At 33.9% G+C, this 11,575-nt stretch overlaps 1 long non-coding RNA gene across 1 annotated transcript; it reads right to left on the reverse strand.

The window, feature by feature from the left end:
- Positions 1-240: 240 nt before the first annotated feature.
- LOC127088219 (uncharacterized) lies at positions 241-1,270 on the reverse strand. The gene is made up of 3 exons (XR_007790149.1): positions 837-1,270; positions 694-742; positions 241-489 (listed from the first exon to the last, which is right to left on the reverse strand). It is a non-coding gene; the product is annotated as an uncharacterized LOC127088219 (long non-coding RNA).
- Positions 1,271-11,575: the final 10,305 nt, after the last annotated feature.

Genomic DNA, 11,575 nt, shown 5'->3' on the forward strand with positions numbered 1-11,575 from the left:
AAATCGAGCTTTTTACTTCAAGATAAGAGTTTGCTTCAAATTTGAATACGCTCTCCGCCATGTCCATGTTTTACAACTCGAGCCACCAACCTACCAAATCGATCAAAGAAGCGAAATGTCAAAATGAATATTCAAGCAAGGCTTACTTCAAGAGTTTTCAAGTCAAGTTTCAGAGAAGAGAGGCTTATGCGCAAGAACTTCCTCACTATGGTCTGAAGTAGGTCTTACCAACTATGTTGCAGCCTACTGCACCGGTCTCCTGTTGGCTCATCGTGTTCTCAAAACTTTTGAAATGGATGGTTCAATGAAGATGCTATATGTCGAATGCATTTTGATGTATACTTCAAAAATAACCTTCGGTTATAAAGAACAAAACATTGCAGCAATTGCAATCCTCCATGGGCATAGTCCATAACTTTCCAATTCATCACCATCCAAATGCCATGACCCTGCTGGAAAAACAACCATGACAGTAACCTCACACCACACCTAACAGGAACAGAAACAAAGATGTTAGGGAGAAGCAAATGAAGAACAGTCACACGCAAGGAATTGGAGAAGAAGAAATTTTTAACAGAATATCAAAACATTTTTACTCAATTGCTTCATCATGAAATAGAAGAAAATTCAAAATATCATAACAATCCATCAAAAATTTCAACATAATTTAAGCCAGTATCCCAAAGTCTATACCATAGATACCAGTAGATTTTTCATATTTGATTCCAAGATCAATATGCTCCTGGATTCCAAAACCAAAGCATCCAATTAAAATTCACATCAAATCTCAATTCCAATCTTAACAGCATTGCATCAAGCCAATAATGCACTATTACCTGCCAGGTTCATGCCACAACAAGTTAGAACACATGCTGCCAACTCAGGCCATTTTCCCTGTTTGCCTTGCTACACCATGCCTAGCATCCTTCATCTTGCAAGCCAATAAACCATCATGTAGCCTGCAACCAATGTAGCTCAAAAACAACATGATGCAAAGCAAGACCTGCACACACATGCCAAACAGTCGCGCATTAATCAGGGCCATGTATTTGAGCATACCATGAACCAAACTTGAGCCACAATTCAAACAGATAAAGGCAAACATTTCAAGCTGCAACAGGACATGGTCAGTTCACACCACAAGTATACTCAAAAACCTGCAAAACGATAGACATCAACAAGATACAACATCATTTCCATGCCAACATCAATCCATAACAGGATGCTCAAAATCATGAAGTCTGTGAACCGAGTGTTACTCATGCTTTAACCAATCTTCACTGCAGTAAAAAACGCAAGGTAAATTAGACAAAGCAGTAAATTCAAAAAGATGCCCAAAAGAGAGTTGAGACAAAATTCAAAGAAAAAGCATAGGTTCAGGTTACCTTTTCCAAATCCAAGCATCAAAAAGACCGATCAAAACTGAGTCCACCGAAAGGAGTTGGCACATACCTGTTTCAATCTACCATACAACAACCCCAAACCCTAATTTGTTGGACATAAAAAGGAAGGATGCGGACAAGAGAAAGGAGACCAAATTTCGGAGGCGAGGAAAACCCAGAAAAGAAACGAAAAACTCAGAGGCTTGCAAGCTCACTGCCACCGCAGGAATCATCGCCGAAAGGTGAATTTTTATTCGTTTAAATCTCGTTAAAGCTTTTATTTCTGGTTGCATGTAGAGTGAAGGTTCGTGGTTGAGGTTGAGACGGAGAGATGGGCGTTTGAGGCTTAGATTTAGAATGATTGAGAGGGAGAGAAGCGAGATTGAGAGCGGTAGAGAACGACGAGATTGAGTGAGTTTGTGGTCGAGAGTGACGAGAGGATGGAGGATGAGAGTGAGGACGATGAGGGATTTTCTCGTTACTGTACCTCACATCTTCTCACTTTATTTCTTTTTTTATTTATTTAAGAAAAACAAACGTTTAAACCATAAAGATTTTACGTTTAGTCTTCCTGTATTTTTTATTTAATAGTGTATATTAATGTATTTTTTTGGTATTCCCAATCCATTAGCCTCTGGAACCCAACAGCCAGGCGGCTGGGTTTATTTTTTTGGATGTTTCCACTTTTAATTGGTAGTCCAACAGACTATTTTATCTTGGTTTTATTTTTAATTTTAATTTTAATCTATTCTGGTTTACTTATTCAAATTAGCATTAAGATAGCAAATGACCACAAGTGGCCTAGTGGAAAGAGAGCAATTCCACTCTTTTTTAGTGTGAGGGGTTCGATACTTGGGGATAGCAAATCTTCATGTTTCTATTTGTTATGCTTACTATTTTATTTAATTTTGTATATAACTTCTACTATTTATTTTATTTTAAATTTTTATCAATTTAATTTAATCAATATTTAGTTGTTTGTATCTTTAAATGTTTACCTTTTAGATTTAATTAATGGTTGAATTTCCGATATTATTTTATTCGATTAGTCGATTTTTGTGTGTTAACTAATTTAGTTAGGTTATTAGTACCCATATCTATACTTTTACACGTGTAAATAATCATACTCAAATTTCACTCGATTTCAAAATCAATTTCAACTTTCCTCAATTTCAAAATACATTCCAAAAATAAATGTGAATCATTTCAATATCATTTCACAAATCAAACATAATATTCAAACCCTTTTCTAAAACGTGAAGAAAAAGATTATCCTGGATGGAATATCCAGTTATAATCCCGAATATTAGGCTCATGTTGTAAGAGCTTGCAAGCCATAAATATTCGTCTTCCCTTCTACACTCTAATATTCAAATTGTTTTCTAATTAAAACGTGAAGAAAAAGATTATCCCGGATGGAATATCCAGTTATAATCCCGAATATTAGGCTCAAGCTGTAAGAACTTGCAAGCCATAAATATTCGTCTTCCCTTCTACACTCTAATATTCAAATCGTTTTCTAATTAAAACGTGAAGAAAAAGATTATCCTGGATGGAATATCCAGTTATAATCCCGAATATTAGGATCAAGCTGTAAGAGCTTGCAGGCCATAAATATTTGTCTTCCCTCCAAAACATTCGTAAATATTCGAATCATTTTCTTAACAATAATGGGAAAGAAACAGACTGCCTGGGTGGAATGTCCAGACGTAGTCCCGAGTACTAGACCCAAGAGAGCTTGCAAGTCATAAGTGCTCGTCTTTCAAACTCCAAAATACTTAATTCCTATCTTAACCTTTTTCAATAAAGATGGAAATGGAACATGGTGTATACCGTGCACTCCTGAGATTAAGATTCGAGGCGGATGCCTCGCCTATCTTAACTCTCGCCATCGTTTAAAATTGTCAATGTGGTTTCTTCAAACCCTTTCTCAATCAAACCTAAAAATACTTAATCTCTATTAAATACTTTTGCCAATGAAGATGGAAATGGAACATGGTGTATACCGTGCACTCCTGAGGCTAGGATTCGAGATGTATATCTCGCTTATCCAAGCTCTCGCCATCACTCAAAATATATCCAACCAGTCAAACTCTTTTTCGCCGCCGTGCGACTAATCAAAGAACCTTTTTCATAAATGAAAGATATATTGTCTTAAGTGATACAAAACAATGTTTCGGCCATGATTGTTGAGTCGAGATAAGTGACGCTTTTCCGAATGTAGATTTATAAATTCGTTCGATGTGTGGTATGCGTCCACTCCTCATCTGTTTTGGGTAAAATAATGTTTTCGTCGGTTAATACAGTATATCTTTCGCTAAAATCGACCAACAAACAAACATTTTTCTACCCAGAACTACGTAAGCCTTGATTTCTCTTTTGAGATACGTAGGAGCAGGATTTTTAAATCTTGTCAGGCCCACTAATAAAAAACTTAGGTTTAGTCCTTCGTCAAAAATCCAAAAAACATTCTCTTCTCATCCTTTCTTTCTTTCCCACCTAATAATTCGAAAAGCCTGATATTTCAACTAACACAAACGCACACAACTAACCTAATGGTTCCCGTTGAGTACAACGGACGTGAGGGGTGCTAATACCTTCCCCTTGCGTAATCGACTCCCGAACCCTAATATTGGTTGCGATGACCATATCTTATCCTTTCTTTTGTCTTGGGTTTTATCGATATTTCCCCTTTCCTTTTTAGGAATAAATAAAGTTCGGTGGCGACTCTGTTCGGTCCATCATTGCGAGCGTGCGGTCGCGCTTCGCTTTGTAGTCTTATCCCCATTTTTTCGAGGTGCGACAAGTACCTATGACACTTTGGGTGCTAACACCTTCCCTCTGTGTAACCAACCCCCTTACCTGTAATCTCTGATTTTTTATTAGTTTTGATTTGAAAACTTCTTATTTTTTGGGTTTTGTTCGTACTTTTTCCCTTTTCCCTTGGAAACAATAAAAGCGCGGTGGCGACTCTTGTTATTTGATCTCTAGCTTATCCATAGCTTGATGATCATGAATTTACCGCTACAACCTCTTCAGAATTTAACTTCTTCAGAGTCTGGTCTTTAACTCCCGATCCATCATATTTTGTTCTTTAAGCTTCTCTTTGGATGTTAATAGTCAGAACCAATACTTGGATTCTATATAAAATTTTAGTCTATGGTCCTGCACACTTGAACAAATATTAGTATACCCAATTGTCCTTTAAATACTTTGTTATATTCAAAACCTAAGGAATGTGGAACAAACCAATTTTATTTCAACAATAACTACTTCAAGTAACTTCAAGACTTCTTCACTACCTCCATTATTGCTTTATTTATTCATTGTTGAAAATGGGTAATTGGTTTGCATGCTTTTTCCAAATTAATTTTTTGCACCCAAATGCGTCCCTATTATCTCCTAAGAATTTTGAAAGAAATTTATCTTCGATATGGTCAAGGAGTTACTTATAATGAACGATTTATGAATTCATCCCGTAAAAAAACATACTTAAAGTGTGATGGGAGTTCCTTGAGTTCTGATGATTCTTGTTTATGAACCTCTTCAATGGTATTTTCTGTGGCTAACTCTACAATTTTTGTTTTGATCTTCTTTTTCTTCTTAAAAAACTAAAAAAATATATCTTTTATATGTTAATTTCGGTGTTTATTTTAGTCCTTTAACTTAAAAATGTTCATATTAGTCTCTTAACTCTTTAAAATGTATCATGTGAGTCATTTTCGTCTAACTAGTGACTAATTTAGCGATAATTTTTTGAATTTTTCCGATAATTAGATGAAATAGACTAACATGATACGTTTTGAAGAGTTAATGGATCAATATAAACTCTTTTTTTAAATTAAAAAACTAAAATAAATTCAAGATTAACATACCAGACCAAAAATAATATTAAATCTAAAACAAAATTAACTTGATCGATATTAAATTTAAAACAAGATTAACTTCATCTATCAATATAAGGTATTATCATGGACCTATTTAAATATCTTTCAAAAAGAGATTGAGTGTAAAAAGTTAAAGTCAATTTAGATTTTTATTCAAAAGAATCTCAAATTTCATAATCTATAAAAAAAAATCAATTAGATTGAATAAATCTATTTTAATATTAGTTCCTCCATTTTAACAAAATAATTTTAAATATAATATAATTATTTTTTAATTGTACCATTTAATTATTAACATGTTCTCTACTTCTAACAAGTTGATAAAATTAATTTAATAAAAATGTAATATTTTTTAACAACTCTATTCTATTCTATTATATATATATATATATATATATATATATATATATATATATATATATATATATATATATATATATATATATATATATATATATATATATATATATATATAGAGAGAGAGAGAGAGAGAGAGAGAGAGAGAGAGAGAGAGAGAGAGAGAGAGAGAGAGAGAGAGAGAGAGAGAGAGAGAGAGAGAGAGAGAGAGAGAGAGAGAGAGATATATATATATATATATATATATATATATATGTGTGTGTGTGTGTGTGCGCGCGCGCTCGCGCATTAGACACTTTTAGTAAGGGAAGGAATGAGATAGAGAATGAAGAATAAGGATTGTTATTATCGAATATGATTATATAAAAATTGAATTACAAATGCATATATATATATATATATATATATATATATATATATATATATATATATATATATATATATATATATATATATATATATATATATATATATATATATATATATATATAAAAGTAACTAACTTCTAAGCCTAGTAACTAATTTGAGTCTAGACTTGGGTTACACAACTTGGATTATCTCTTAACATACCCCCTTATAATCCAAGTTACTAAGCACTAGCTAATCACAATAGATCTGAATTATTCCTAATTTCTTTCTCAAATTTAGGAATTATTGGATCTTCAATCCTTTGGTGAAAATTTCGGTCAACCGTGCTTCACTCGAGCAATGCAATACTTTAAGTTCACCCTGGTTTACCTTCTCCTTTAGGAAATGAAACCTAACCTCAATGTGCTTACTTCTCCCATGCAAAACCGGATTCTTTGTGATATTAATGGCTGACTTGTTGTCGAAATGCAACACCATAGGTTTCTTCACTCTGACCTCCATCTTTTCTAGCACGGATCTGATCCAAATTGATTGACACACAACATATGACCATGCTATATATTCAGCCTCACATCATGATAATGCCACCACAAGCTGCTTTCTTGATCACCATGAGATTGGGGTACCAAATACTTGAAAAAAGTAACATGCTGTGCCTATTCGATCTTCCTTGTCTCTAAACCAATCAACATATGAATAGTAATTAATCACAACTTCTTTGCTTTCAGGATCTCGTGGAAATAGAATTCCATAGTTTGTCGATCCTTTTAAGTATCTCAAAATTCTTCTTGCATCCTTCATGCGTGTCACCCTTGGTTTACTCATGTATATGCTCACTAATACGACAGAGAAATTGTATCAGGTCAACTATTGAACACATATCTCAGAGATCCGATAATTTGTTTGAGCAAAGTGACATCGACTTTGTCTTCCTCTCCATGCTTCTCCAACTTCAAATTTGGTTCGATAGGTGAGGATGCAGGATTCGAGTCTTCATCCTGAATATCTTGAGTATCTCTTTGACATGCTTTATTTAATGTAGCACCATACCTTTCTTCGACGTTTGAAATTCCATGCCTAGGAAGTACGTTAACTTTACCAGATCTGAAATTTTAAATTCTTTCTTCATCAGCTCTTTGAACTTCGACAAGTTCTCTAAGCTATTTCTAATTATTAAAAAGTCATCGACATATAATAAGATAAGTGTTATATCTTGTTCCAAAATCTAAACATAGACACCATGCTCAATTTGTATTTGATGAATCCCAATTCGACCAAGTATGAGTCGATCTTCTTGTTATATGCCATAGGTGCTTGCTTTAGATCATAGAGGTCTTTGTACAACTTGTACACTTTCCTTGCTTCCTCCTGTATTACAAATCCATGAGGTTGTGTGACATATACCTCTTCATCTAGAGGACCATTCAAAAATGATAATTTCACATCTAAGTGAAATGTCTACCAACCTTGCTTACATGCCAAGGCTACCACCAACCGAACAGTCTCCAATCTTGCTATTGGTGTATATACTTCTGAGTAGTCATTCCTGCTCTCTAAAGAAATATTCGAGCTACTAATCTTGACTTATGTCTTGCTATCGACCCATCAACATTATGGTTCAGCTTGAACACCCACTTTACTTCGATAGCTTTTGTGTGTGTCGATAATTCGACTAGCTCCCATGTATTGTTTCTTTCGACCGCTTATAACTCTTCAACCATAGATGACTTCCATTGTTTATTCTTTAAATCCTCGCTATACTTGATTGGTTTATCACCTACACGTAAATAAAAATGAACTAATTCTCCATCTGTGGTGACTTCATCATTACCAACCATTTCATAGTCTTGAAGCCTTGCTGGAAGAACTCTGGTTCTTTGAGGTCTTCGGCTTGTGCTAGACACACCCTCTCGATTGTCTGCTCTGACTTTGGCAGTGACTGGAACATTATCGACTGGAATTTCTTTGTGCTCACTACTTTCTTCATCAACTTCATATCCCATCTATGGCTTGTTAGTCACATCACCTAAATTGTAATCCCAGGACGAGTTCTCAATCTTATTATTCATTAGATTGAATAACCTGTATATTTAAGTCTTATGATATCCTACAAGAATTATAAGTCACTTTTATCATTAAGCTTCCTTCTTCTTGCATCAAGAACATGCTTGTAGCAAATAGAGCCAAACACCTTCAAATGACTCACTGATGGTCGTTTTCCACTCCATACTTCTTCAGGAACCTAGTTCTTCATCTTCTTGGTAAATCACCTATTCAGAATTTAAACAACAATAGTGACAACTTCACCCCATAAGGATTTTGGAAAATTCTTCTTCTTACACATGCATCTCGCCATATCCAATATCGACATGTTTCTTCTTTATCGCTATTCCATTATGTCGAGGCGTGTAAGGAGCAGTTACCAAATGATCAATACCATGTTCTACACATAACTCTTCAAATATATTGGATATATATTCTCCACCTCCATCCGTTCGCAGAACATTGATCTTCTTTTCACTCTGGTTTCCGACAAGCATTTTGAATCTCTTAAAGATTGAAAATACTTCATCTTTGCACCTGATCACATAGATCTAAACCTTTCGACTATACTCATAGAAAAATGAGATAAAATACATGTTTCCACCAATGGTATTATCCTCGAACGGGCCACATACATCTGAATGTACTACTTCTAGTATGCAAGAGGATCTCATTGACATAGTCGAAACGAAAGACTTTCTAGATTGCTTCCTTACTAAGCAACCTTCATAGAGTTTGTCGAGCATCTCAAAAATTGGTATACTAGTTACCATATCTTGAGTAATCAGTTGTTTGAGTGACCTAAAATTCAAGTGGCCAAACCTCAAATGCCACAACCAACTATTTTTATGGTCGACAACTGTTTTGAGGCATTGTACCTTAGTCAAACTGATCATGGTCTTAGATGTCTTGCTCCTCGACATATGAGATTTTAAGGCCAAACTATTGTGGGTGTCGAACAATTCCAATTCTCCATCTTTCATAATCATTGAGAAACCTTTTTCGACCAGTTGTTCAACACTTAGCAAGTTGTACTTCATTCCTGGTACATAGAGTACATCTTTGATCATAACTTTTGCTCCATTTCTCCTTTGAATAACTTATTGCCAGTATCTTCTGCTTGCAAAGAGATATTATCTGCAAGTTTGACCTTGCTCTTCTTAGACTCGTCGAAATCTGCCAACCACACTTCCCTACAAATCAAGTGATTTGAGCAACTTGTATCGAGAAGCCAAATTTTGGAGTCGACATGGTCATCTGCAACTTTAGCCATAACCACCATATTTTTAGAATCATATGAATCTTGGTGTGCAAGGTTATCTCTTTCCTTCTTGCCTTTCTTATCCAACAATTATTGGCCAAATGACCCCACTTTTCATAGTTATAGCATTGCACGTCTTTTTTCTCATCTTTTCCTTCTTCTCTTTTCAAGGATTCAGAAGCCCTATCGACCTTATGCTTTTGAGGGTTCGAATAAGACTTCTTGCTCTGACTCTTGTCTCTTTTGCCATTGAACTTGTTGGAACCACCATGTTTCTTCCATGTTTGAGCGTATAGAGTTTGTATCGAATCTTGAACACCTTTCCTTTCGACAATCATCTCACGTGCCTCTAAGAAACCAACCAAATCTTCCAATTTCAATATTTCAAGATTGCTAGATTCTTGAATAGAAACGATAATATGATCAAAGTGAGAGGTCAATATACGCATTACCTTCTCAACTATCATCTTATCAGTTAGAGTTTCATCGCAACCTTTGATGATATGAATAAGCTTTTGCACCTTCTAGACATAGTCTACAATCTTTTCTTCTTCTCCCATCTGTAGTAATTCATAATGCCTTCGCAATGTCTGCAATTTGACGACTTTAACCTTATCACCTCCTTCGTAATATTTGACAAGAATATCTTATGCCTCCTTTGCCGATTCAACATGAGAAATCCGATAAAGTGCGTCTATTGTTGATTGAATATAAAATGCAGCCTTGCAGTCTTTCTTCTTGGCCTCCTTGTTCGCGACTCTCTTAGCATCAGTTGCGTTCTCAGCAAGCTCAAAGACATCATTAGTAGCCACTTATAGGATTTCATGAAATCCAAATAGAGATTGTGTTTGTTTTCTCCATCGGATCCAATTCTTGACGTCAAGAACTGAAAGAGAATTCAGAATGCCATTGTTACCATTCATCTTTGCAGCAAACACGATTAACATCCCACGATCCCGGAAACACGGTCAACGACTTGTAATTCTTGAAAACACGATCAAGAAACTAATCGGAGCTCTAAATGACAATTTGTTAGTGTATGAGACATTTTTAGTGAGAGAAAGAATGAGAGATAGAATGAAGAATAATGATTGTTATTATTGAATATGATTATATAAAAATTGAATTATATATATATATATATATATATATATATATATATATATATATATATATATATATATTTCATCACAGTCCACCGGATTGATCAAAGGCATTAGAAAAAAAAGAGTGATCAAAGTCGTATGTTGTCCAAATTCGATGTATTGGAAGTGTAGTTCAACCTATTTGTTTTATAAAATGAAATCTCACTTATTTTAAACAAAGAGATAAGTATTCACAAAGTTTACAAGATATGATTATGTAAACTTTAAAAATATTTTGATATGTTCACAATGAAGATTTCTAGTGAAATGAGAAAATATAAAAGAGGGAGCAAGAATAAGATCACTTATGGTCTTTTGCTTGGTGGGGAGGAACGAATTTGGATGAAAAACAATATGATAATGTTTGGGTCTTTCTCATTTCCCTCCCATTTTGGTAGGCATAGCATAATAATAAAAGAAAAGTAAATGATAGCTGCTCCACTTCTTTTCAATTATATTCTTCCTTCTCTTTTACTTCTTTTAGAGCATCTTCAATGATGTTACCTATTTTTGAATTCTCTGTAGGATTAATTAAGCCACATAATCTTAAAGGAATTCATTTAATTTTCACTTGAATGGTACAATTCTAAAAAACTCATATTCAGTTTCACAATTTTATCTCATATATTAATATTTTATTAATATTAATTTTATTTTAATTTAAAATAATAATTTCAAGTATTTATATTAATATAAATATAAAATAAAATAATGAATATTCTCAAATGAAGATCAATAAAATAAAATAATTAAGTTGTAATTTTGAAAAAATAAATAAATGTAAAATTTAGAGAAAATATGAAATTATGAGAAATGTTTTTTTATATGAAGAAATAAATATGAGAAATAATCTTTTTTTAATTAAGTAATTGTCGCACCTCAAAAAATACGAGCTTTTGCGGACATTCGCATGCTTATGAAAATGATTGATCAAAGTCGTCACTGAACTTTATTTATTTTAAAGAAGGAAACGGAAAATATCGATAAAACTCTTGAAAGAAAAAGAAGATGATCGTCACAACCAATTTCGGGTTCGAGAATCGATTACGCAAGGGAAGATATTAACATTCTTCACGTCCGTTGTACTCAACTGGAACCTTTTAGTTAAATTTGCGATTGAATGTTAGCTTA

Source organism: Lathyrus oleraceus, chromosome 5, assembly GCF_024323335.1.
Source record: "Lathyrus oleraceus cultivar Zhongwan6 chromosome 5, CAAS_Psat_ZW6_1.0, whole genome shotgun sequence".
NCBI classification, from domain to species: domain Eukaryota; kingdom Viridiplantae; phylum Streptophyta; class Magnoliopsida; order Fabales; family Fabaceae; genus Lathyrus; species Lathyrus oleraceus.